This window comes from Tyto alba, unplaced genomic scaffold (assembly GCF_018691265.1).
Source record: "Tyto alba isolate M040663 unplaced genomic scaffold, T.alba_DEE_v4.0 Super-Scaffold_1, whole genome shotgun sequence".
Classification (NCBI taxonomy): domain Eukaryota; kingdom Metazoa; phylum Chordata; class Aves; order Strigiformes; family Tytonidae; genus Tyto; species Tyto alba.
In genome coordinates, this window is record NW_024881261.1 from 37,543,180 (window position 1) to 37,553,625 (window position 10,446).

The 10,446-nt window shown below is 50.2% G+C and overlaps 1 protein-coding gene across 1 annotated transcript in view; it reads right to left on the reverse strand.

Moving 5' to 3' along the window:
* Window positions 1–7,777, reverse strand: part of LOC122154873 (cadherin-23-like) — a 165,373-nt gene extending 157,596 nt beyond the window's left edge. Inside the window, 1 exon segment of the mRNA XM_042807848.1 lies at window positions 7,719–7,777. The gene's annotated coding sequence lies outside the window, so the exon portion shown is untranslated.
* Between the last annotated feature and the right edge of the window lie 2,669 nt (window positions 7,778–10,446).

Here is a 10,446-nt window from a genome sequence, read left to right on the forward strand (position 1 = left end):
CCAAAAAGCCCCTTTCTCTGGCGATGCAGCACAAATCCTGTGCCCCAAAGAGGGGAGCCTGGCACACAGAGCTGCCCACCCGCAGCGTTTACTCCTTTGTAGGCAGCGTGGAAGTCCCCGAGATGCCGCCAGGATCCCACCGTGCCCATGACATCCACCCAACCCCTGGAAGACCCCTCTCACCCCCCCCCCTCCCCGCAGCACGCCATCCACGCCCACTCTCCCCAGTTTCCTCCATCACATCGACCACCTCGGAGGAGCATCCAGGAGATGCTCCCACCACACACACGTCAGAGAAACAACCCCCGCCATCCTCTTCAGCAAAGCCCATCGCTTGGCACCAAGCCTCACGCCAAAACACGGCAGGTTGCAGAGGCACAGCGGCTCCCGCTCTCCCAGCTTTTCAATCCCTCTGCTCCTCAAACGGAAGCACCGCTAGAAATGCACCTTTTCTTCTTATTGTTGCTCCTTGGCCGGGTCTTTACAATAAGTAGGATTCAAAATGAAAAAAGTTAATTTTTCCCCCCCCACACACACACTGGCATGAGCTACACACAAATCATAATTCCTAAAAATAACAAATTGCAGAACAGGGTAATCAGAAGTAAATTGATATTGATAAATAAGCTTTTCTTCCATGCGGTAGGTGGTTTATTTTAATCTAATGAGTTTTATATTTTCTGAGCTTTCAGATTCCATGATGAAGAGCCGTCCGCGCTAGAATTACGAAGCACTTTGAAATATTGTAATTTTATGGCTCATTTTGCCAGGACTCTTGAAAATGAGATTTGTTCCCAGTGAAAAAATTTGCCCTTTTTTTCTTCTATTCCCTGCAGTGAAGGAAAAAATTCCCTTGTTAAATAAATACAGGCCAGCATATTTGTATGCGTGGGGGGGGGGGAAGGATGGATGCACACAGAGCAGGGAGCAAGAGGGGCACGCTGCCAGCGGCTGCTAGAGCCCACCTAAGCCCTGAGACAGTGCTTGCAGGAAGAATAATGTGAAGGATCCTCTCTCCCCTTCCTCCACCCCAAAAGCAAAGCTGAGGTCAGACACCCGTGTTTTCTCCCCACCCAGCCCAGAGGATGCTCACAAAGACGGCAGCGTGTTCGAGCTGCTCTGCGCATCCCAGCTAGCACCAATTGGTGGGACTGAAACCTTTCTCCTGGCCGGGAAAAAGCTAGAGCTGTTTGTTACTAACAACTAGTAACAAAAAAAAAGTTTCCCACATTCCCAGCAGTTTACTCCCATTTCAGAACAAGGACGGGAGGTGAAACATTTTGTTTAGGGCCGTGGGAGGTTTGCTTTCCCATAGGAAACAAGTGTTAGCTCCAAAACAACATTAGCACCTTGTTTAACCAACACACCAAGACCAGAAGAAAATATCATATTTGAAATTCTCAGCCCATGTAGGAAAACTTTGTCTGGCCTGGAAGTAAAATTGATTTTTCAAGTCATTGCAGCTGCTGTAAGACAACCCCGATAACTGCCTAGCTCTGCATGAGCAACATGCAAACCCTCCGCTACAGCAAACCCAACCGCGGTATACCCAAGGAAAGTCATTCAGTGCTACAAGTACAAGCATCCAATTCACCTCTTTATTCATGCAATATTAAAATAACAACCTTGGGGGTTTGGGGAAGGGGGCATCCCCATTCCCTGCTACAGCAGGCAGGGCCACCCACCCATCCTTCCATAGCAAAGGCAGTATCTTTCTTGGGTAGATGGAAGAGGAGATAACCATAGGGTGTTTGGGGGTTTCCTTTTTTTTGTTTGTTTGGGTTTTTTTTTTGTTTGTGGGTTTTTGGTTTTTTGGGGTTTTTGATTTTTTTTTTTGTTTGTTTTTTTTTGGTTTGTTTTCTGAGTGGGGCAGCACTGACTCTACTGAGTCTCCAGCACTGGTTGCTATGATGCCTATAGTGACTAGCAACCATTTTCCATCACAAAACCTCACTTCAGCTGGAGCAGCAGCTCTTAAACTAGGAAGCAGACTGGGATGGGATGTGGAGACCAACCCAACTGGCAGACCAACCCAACTGGCTCCCAGTTCTCCGGGTTCCTGCGCTGCACCAGCACAAAGCCCAGCACACGGAGGCGAGGCAGCAAAGGAGCAGCAGGGCTGCAGAGCAGATGATGCTAACGTGGGATGAAAAGGAGGAAAAGCAGCCAACAGCAACAGAGCTTGGCTTAAAGTAAAAATGAGAGGGGGGGGGGAAAAGGAGGAGGGGGAAGAAAGGTGGAACTTATTGCTTTAGGAGGTAGAAAGCTGAACTCGGTGAAGCGGCATGCACGGTTTAGTCTCACAAGACAGGAACTTCTCTCCAGACTCATAAAAAAACCATACAGCAATGGTCAAAGTGGCAAATGTAAAGATGCTGGAGGCCTGACCCAAAGCCTGCTAGTGAATGGGAGGGCCAAGCGCTTTCTTCTTGTGCCCTGCCTGAAAGAAAGCAGGATTGCTGGCTGACTGAGGCTGGGCAGCAGCTTGGCTGGGCTTCCAAGCACCGCTGTCAACATGATGCAGGAGAAGTGTCCGACACCCTCAGGCCCTGACACAACGTTTCTGAGCGGGTTTGTAGCATCGCCACACAGCCTGCGCTTACATATCCTAGGGTGCTCCTGCCGGCGCTGCTTCAGGTGCAAGCACACAACTTCTGTTCGATTTGGGGTTTTTAAGGAAGGAGGGGGGGGGGAAGAAGAGAAGACATCTGTGAAGTGGAATTAAAGAAGTTAAAAAAAAAAAAAAAAAAGGTGTTCACCTAAATATTGCTCGCTTGATTTATGGAATAATAAACACACTTAGCAGACACACAGTAGATGACTATTGCTCAAGCCGGCCCCCTCCAGTGCAGAAGTGTCAGGGCTGTGCACTTTTGCAGGGACACGGGGGGACAGGCACCACACCTCCCTCTCCTTGTGATACTCAGGTGCAGCTTTGAACCCTGAGCATCCCTATTTCGCAGCAGCCTGAGGAAGCACACTATAAGCTTCACTCTACGGGCACCCATAACAGCGCAGACAGTGCAAGAAAAAAAACTGAGCATCAACTTCAAGAGCAAGCCATCAGCCACAGAACTAGGGGCTCCTGACAATCAGTAACCAAACTACACTTCAAAGCCCTGCCAAAGAAGACAGGTTAGTTATTTCACTTCATCTTCCTTGGCAAACACTTATCGCTGCAGACACGGCTCCAAGCCCCCACGAGCGCAGGACCCCAGGATCTCTCCCCATCTCCCTGCCCCCAGCTTCTCCTGAGCTCCAAGCGGGATGTTTGAATCACTAAAAAGAAGCAACAAGTTTATTTGTTCAGTCTTTGGGTAACTCAAATTGCAGGCTGGAAAAGGTAGATCTTAAAAAAAAAAAAAAAAAAAAAAAAAAAGAGAGAGATAAATAGGGGTGCTTCAGAGGAGGAAGAAACCCCACCCTCACACTAAGCAACCTGAGCTGCAAAAGCTCTCAGGCCATTTCTTGCCTCATCCAAATCAAGAGAGAAGTGTCCTTGCTGCTTTTGCACAAAGCTCACTTAACTTTCAGCGAGAGGCACTTTGCAGCAACAGACCTTTTCAAGGCCCACTGGCTGTTCAAACTAATAAAAGTGAGGCTTTGCCTGATGGAGTAACACCATGGGCACGCTGTGGCTAATCACTCCCTAGCTGAAATTTTAGGAGAGGGAAAAAACCAAAGTAGTAGAGACAGTACAGGGAAAGGAAGATGGGGCTACTTAGGAGGGGAGGAAAAAAAAACACCGAAAAAACCCAACCCCATCAAAATCCCTCAGTCCCAAACAGCAGCCCCTGAGAGCAGGGGGTCAAACTGAAAGACAAAGGCATTCAGCAAAGATGAAGTTATTTGGATTAATGACAGTAGTTCATCACTAGTGACAGGCTTGTTCATGCAAGCCCTCCTAGGATCCTAGCCATGACTGAGGACCTTCTAAGATGTCTAGTTGTTCTCCTACCTGCCCTTTTCAAAAATACAGTAGCCCAGGCATCAGCACATCCACTATTACCATCAGAATTTTGACCCCCGTAAATTTCTCCCTAGCATGCTCCAAGCAGGACATCTTTCTCCCCTGGAGAGCAGCTGTTACAGCAAATGCACAGATCCGGGCAAAGTATTTCAGGCTAAGGATGGAAAAAGCCTCACTGCAACGTAGGCTCTAGCAGAGGCTGGGGAGGGGACGTTACAGCCCTCCCACACCCAGATCGGAGTTTCCATCCCAAGACACATCCAGCACGGTCCTTGGCCCTCGGGCACAGGTTAAAGCAGATGCTTCTGCAAGGCTGGTTAGCAAAAAGAGAGACAACCTGTGCCCAGGATGGCCCCTCTGATCGTTTCTGGATTACACCAGAGTCAGCAAGCACCCACCAGAGCCACGTGCTAACATCTTCATGGACGGAAAGCCACAGGCTCCACGACCAAAGGTTTCCTGTCCACACTGACCGAAGCTGCGAGCTCAGCATGCTGCACGGCACAGTAGGTGCATCAACATTATTCCAGCCCCTGCTAGAGTGTCCTGGTCATCACCAAACCACGGGCAAGATCCAGGACATCTGCAAGCTTTGGGTGAGTCTTAACCACAGGGATTCCCCATTTCAGCTGCAGAACCCCCACGCTGGAATAGGGTCCGATAGCAACGCAGGCACGAAGGTGGGAATTTTCACGTTTGTAGGTCTCGGGCCATAAAAGCCCCAAACTAACCCTCATCCTCCTGTAACATTATTAAAAGTCTTACTGCAGGAAGCAGGACACTGTAGTGGGAAAAAACGCAGAAGTTTTGGGATGCACTTTGAACTATTTATGCTCACAAAGCAAACCTCCAGCTAAGTTAGCTGGGCTGCAACAGCCTGGCTGCAGGCAGCTGGGACGTTTTACACCCTAACAAAAGGCCACAGGCCAGCCCCTCATCAAGGCAACCTCATATCCTAAAGCTTCTTAAATTTAACAATAATCTGTGCTCAAGACCATCTGCACAGAACATCTAAGAAACTTCATGAATTAAATCCTTTTTAAGATGTTCTCACCACCTCGGCTGTTCCTGGGGTGTGCTCCAAAGAGGATTGCGGTGCCCTTTTTCTTTGCATACCTCCACCAGGTCAACCGAGAAGCTACCATACAATGGACATTATTCTGGAGATTATTGCAGCTGAGCAGCAGAAAACATTTCTGGTGCTACCCCCTCCCCACCCCCCGGTACGTTCAGGTGATGCCCCTGGAAGGGACACGCAGCCTCTTTGAACACGGGCTGGGAGCCCTTTCGAGGCCAAGCTACAGCAAAGAGCCAAGCTGTGCAGCTCCCACTTCTTGCAAACATTGTTTCTCCCACTTACCACACACACCAAAAAAAAAAAAAAAAAAAAAAAAAAAAAAAAAAAAAAAAAAATCAATTTTTACAGTTTCCCATAAAGGGAGTGTTTTACAACTCGGTCTTAAAACAAAACATTGTATTTTCATGACACAATCTTGACTTGGTGCTACAAAACCTACCATTTGCCTTCTGAAACAAGAGAGCTTTGTGTCGGGGAAGGAGGTGGAGAAGGAAAATGCAATTGCAAAGGGATTTCCCTCTCCTCCTTCCCCAGGACAGAGGGGAAGGAAAGACAATGGTAAAACTCCCTCCCTCGAAGCACCCACCTGGATTCTGACAAATGTGGGCTGCCCATGGAAATACCTTGCTTCACAAAAAAAAAAAAAAAAATTAAAAAATCCTGCCCCAGCCCTATCCCGTAGCGCTATCATGCGCTGAGGCCACAAGATGAGCCAGGAAGACCCCGGGAAGGAACCGGGCTTGTTGTGGTGTGCACCGACTGCTCTGCCAGCCCTCCCGACCCCCTCAACGTTAGTCATGCCCAGGGGACCTGCTGCTAGACAAGGTTTTTCACCCCAGCACAGAGAGAAAAAAAAAAAAAACAACAACAAAAAAAAAAACAAACCACACACAAAAAAAAAAAAAAAAACCCACACAAAACACCACACAACAAAAAGACATGCACCAGTATAGAAAACTTCCCATTCCAGCATCACACACACACTCCCCCCCAGAAATCACTGGTGGGTAAGGGAGAGGCAGCTTAGGGAAATGACAGTGGTTGGCAAGAGGGTGCTAACAGCACCCCAGAACTGCTGTCACGGGACCGGGTTTGGATTTGCCCTTCCCATGAGGAGTCCCCATAGGAGAGTCCCGGGCTGCGCCCCAGCCAGCTCTGCTATTCACCTGCAGACAGGCAGCACATCACCCTGCCCTCCAGAGCCTTGTATCCAGCCAAATAACCCCCCCCAGCTCTGCTTTTCCTTCTCCCTTTTCTTATTATTTTTTTTTTTTTTTTTTTTTTTGTAAATAAAAAGAAGCCTTGTCTTTTCTATCAGCAGCCTTATTTATTTCCTTTTGGACATGTCTTTATTACCAACACCACAGATTTTTCTTATTTTCCCAATTAAATGCCAGTAATTAAGCCCCACACCTTTACTTGTAATTGCAAGCGAGGGTGGGATATTATTCACCTCTGTGTAGCATCCAAAAATAGTGGATCAGAACAAAGGGGCTGGTGCTGGGTAGCTCAAACTGAGGAACACCACCGGGGGAAAAAAGCTATCTCTGCCACAAAGATTATACAGCTGAAACACCCCAAGAAACCCCAAACTTTGTGAGTTAAAAGGATGGGTAACGTAATTTGGCTGGCAGGTTTTAATATGGACCAGACTCTTGAAGTTTGAGTATTTTTTTTTTTTTTTAAATAAAGACTCCGGCAACGACTCTAGGCAGTTCAAAGCTAAAGAAGTCTGGTAGATATGCACCGGGGTCAGTATTTGCGGTGGTCAGGAAAACATTTATTTAAATAAAAGAGGAGTGCAGATTTTGTCAGAAATTAAGGAAAAAAGGAACAAGCCAACGGGGGGTGGGGGGATCTCAAAGGGTTTCCTCAGGAAATAGAAAGAAACCGCTCGAGGTGAGTTTGTCATTTGCAAAAGCTGTTTTCTCATTTAATATATTTTTTTGAAGGGATTAAAACCAACCAACCAACCAACACAACAAAAAAAAACAACCCCCCAAAAAAAAACCCAAAACCAAAACCTCTCTCACAGCAGTTTAGTCCCGGTGGGCCGGGGTCAGAGCCGCCCGCCTCTCCCCACGCGGGCTGCAGCGTGGGACCCCCACGGACCCCCAGCACACACACACGCACACCACACCCCCCCCCCCGCTTTTGAAGAAGTTCAGCCCCGGCTCGCCCGAGAAACTTTGCCGCTTCTCACCGCCTCCTCCTCCCGAGCCCAACTCAAAACCAGAAGCGAGGATGGGTTTGGGGACGGGGCTTGCTCTTTCGGGGGGCAGGACAGCAGATAACACCACACATGGGGGTTTTTTTATTATTTTTTTTTTTTTTTTTTTTTTTGCTCAAAGGGAGAAAAGTTGGGCTCTGTCATTGAAAACCACCGCGCTGAACGTACTCCCCCCCCCCCAAAAAAAAAAAAAAAAAACAAACAAACAAAAAAAAACAAACAAAAAAAAAACCAAACCACGACATAATAATGATGACAGCGCTCACCCCAGAAGTTGTCCCCTTGGTGAAAGCAAAGAACGGAGATTTGGGAAGGAAGACGGCGCGCAAAGCCGCGGTGGGAGGGGGGTGGGGGGGGGATGCCAGCGGCTCCGCGCCCGGGCACCCTCCCCCCCTAAATAAATTAAACGCGGATTAAAGAAAACTCGCGGGGGTATATACCTGTGGCGGCCGGTCCTGGTCCCGGTGTCAGCGGCGACCCCCCATGATGCTCCCCCCCCCCCCCCGCCGCCCTGCCAGCCGAGTGAGCCGCCGCGGGAGGAGGAGGAGGAGGAGGAGGAGGAGGAGGAGGAGGAGGAGGAGGAGGAGGAGGAGGAGGAGGAGGAGGAGGAGGAGGAAGGGGTGGGGAAGGAGCCCGAGCGGCGGCTGATGCGGGCGGCGCAGCGCCCCTTGCCCAGGTAACGGGTATTTCAGCGCCGGCTCCACTGAAAACACCCCCCCCACCCGGGACTCCCAGTGCGGCAGCCAGCCCCCCCCAAACACCCCAAGTCTCAGCCCCCGGGCTGGCGGGGGGCACCCCCGAGCCAGCGGTTGCCTCTTCAACTTCAGCCCGAGGCAGGCACTGGCCACATGAAGTTGAACTCAGACTCTTTAGTTTTAATTTTTTGGGGTCATTATTAATTTTTTTTTTTTTTTTTTTTTTTTTTTATTTCCCCCCACACCACACCCCCCCCCGCCCTTTGTGTGAGAGCGGCTGGCAGGCCTGCGGAGCACGTAAATCATACATGAGCGGGAAAGCGATACGGGCAACGCTCTCGCAGGCACACCAGGACATCCGCATGGCAATTATTCCTCCCCAGCTCCTCTTCCTCGGAGCCTTGGCTTTTACAGAACCGGTTTCCACCCAACCCTCCCCATTCCTACCACCTCCAACCCCCGGGCCTCCCAGTTTGCCTAAACCCCGCAGAACATCGCTGGGCAAATCCCTGCACCCAGTCCAAGCCCTCCTTACAAGCAGTTTTAGGGGAGGCAGCCAAATCCCACCACTTTACCCTCTTTCTTGCCTTCTCGGGGGCACCAAAGCCACGGAAAGCAGCCTGCAATGACACCAGTCCCCGCACCGAGGGGGTGACACAGCCCCCAGCAGCACCCCAACCCCAGGAGGACCAGAGGTTTGGGTTGTGCCTGCGTAGCCCAGCACTTACAGCTTGGAGGAGTTTTACCTGCCTGCCAGACCCCATCCCAAGCCGCTTTAATTAAAACACTAAACAAGTGCAGTTTGTGCTCCTAAAGCCCCTCTGGAGCCCTGCCTGGAAATGGGGAGGGGGGGGGCTTCCCATCCTACTCACCTTTGCCTCCCTCCTCCCGCAGCAGCGGTGGGCAAAGGCCTCTGCAGGAGCCAGGAGGGGATAATTAAGCCCTCGCCTCTCTTGAGCAACTTCTGATAATTATGCAATTACCACAGCTCCTGGGCTGCTTGATTGGAATTGGGCAGAGGGCTGCTCTTGGTACCTCACCTCAGCCCTGGGAAGGGGGGGGGGGTTCTGAGGCAGCTTCATCAGCACAAGGCAGCACATACGCAGCCAGGATACCTGTGCTGTGCTGATCCCAGCCGTGCCCGTAAAGTCAGGGAACTAATTAGGAGGGGGAAAAAAAAAAAAAAAAAAAAAAAACAACAACAAAAAGAAGGGGGGAACCAAAGCAAAACCATATGTTAAGCAACTTGAAGATGCATTTCAGGCCTGGTTGTTGTCTGTAGCCACTCTGACTTTGCCCAAGTGATGTCTCACTTAATGACTCTCATGATAAATTCAGGTCAGTGTTTCTATTTAAATAGAAACACAACCTCTCCTCTGCTGAACCACTGCCCGGTTCCTACGCCTTGGCTTTACACCACGGCTTTCAGCATGCGAGATCACATCCTGACCAGTTTGAAGACCTGTCACCTATTTTACGTAAGTCAGCTCTAACGAAGCTGAGCTCCTCCTGGCCTATGGGTCTGGCTTGGACTCCTGGTCCAATTCCCAGAGGAGCCCAGGCTGCAGCCTTCCCCATTGCGGGGCAGGGGGAGGACTAGTGGGATTTCACTGCCTAGGTTCACAAAACCCCGCCAAGGAATTCAGCATCTTGTGAGCTGCATCTCCCTGCCAAGCTTCGTTGAAATCGGGCAGCGACAGCAGTAACTGTGTGCAGGCTGGACCTCAAACCAACTGACTGACTTGACGTTCCCAAGCTCCCGTTTGAAGGAAGCAACATCACCCTGAGACACAGCCCGGGGGGGGGGGTGGGGGGGATGCACCTTCGCAATTGCCTTGGAACGAGCTCATAGCTGGGGCCAAAAAGGGACCAAAATGAAGTAATGCATTGCAAGCAGAGGGATGCTCCCAGTCGCCACTGGGATCGGAGGGACCACAATTAGTGCTGACCCTACAAGGCAGGGAGCACGGTGGCTAGCAGGAGGGCTAGGATAACCTCCCTGCTATCCCGGCCTTTCTCCACAGGCTCATTACTGGGAAACCTTATTTTTTTTTTTTTGAGCCAGATCCCGTGACCTCCCCTCTCCATTGTGCCTGCGAAAGCGGAGCAGCTAGTCAGAGCCTTCGCAACCTCCTGGCACCACTCACTCAACCTTGAAATTGTACTGCAGGGATTCTCCCCCTCTCATTTTCTACCTAACCACAGAACATTTCTCCATCCAACTATCCCCACGGTGTACCACTCCTCTCTCTGCCTTCCCTGGCCCTTCTGCTGCAAGATGTGGGAGCGTCGTTCGTCTCTAAATCTTTAAAGAGATGAAATACCACATGGAAAGCAGGTAAAATGCAGGCACGTGCAAAACCCTGCCTAGCTAAGGTACTGAATCATTTCTCCTTGCCACGGACCATGTACTGCCGTGGACCCCAGGGTCTGCATGGACATCAGCTGCCTGACAACCAGTGCGTGCAATATT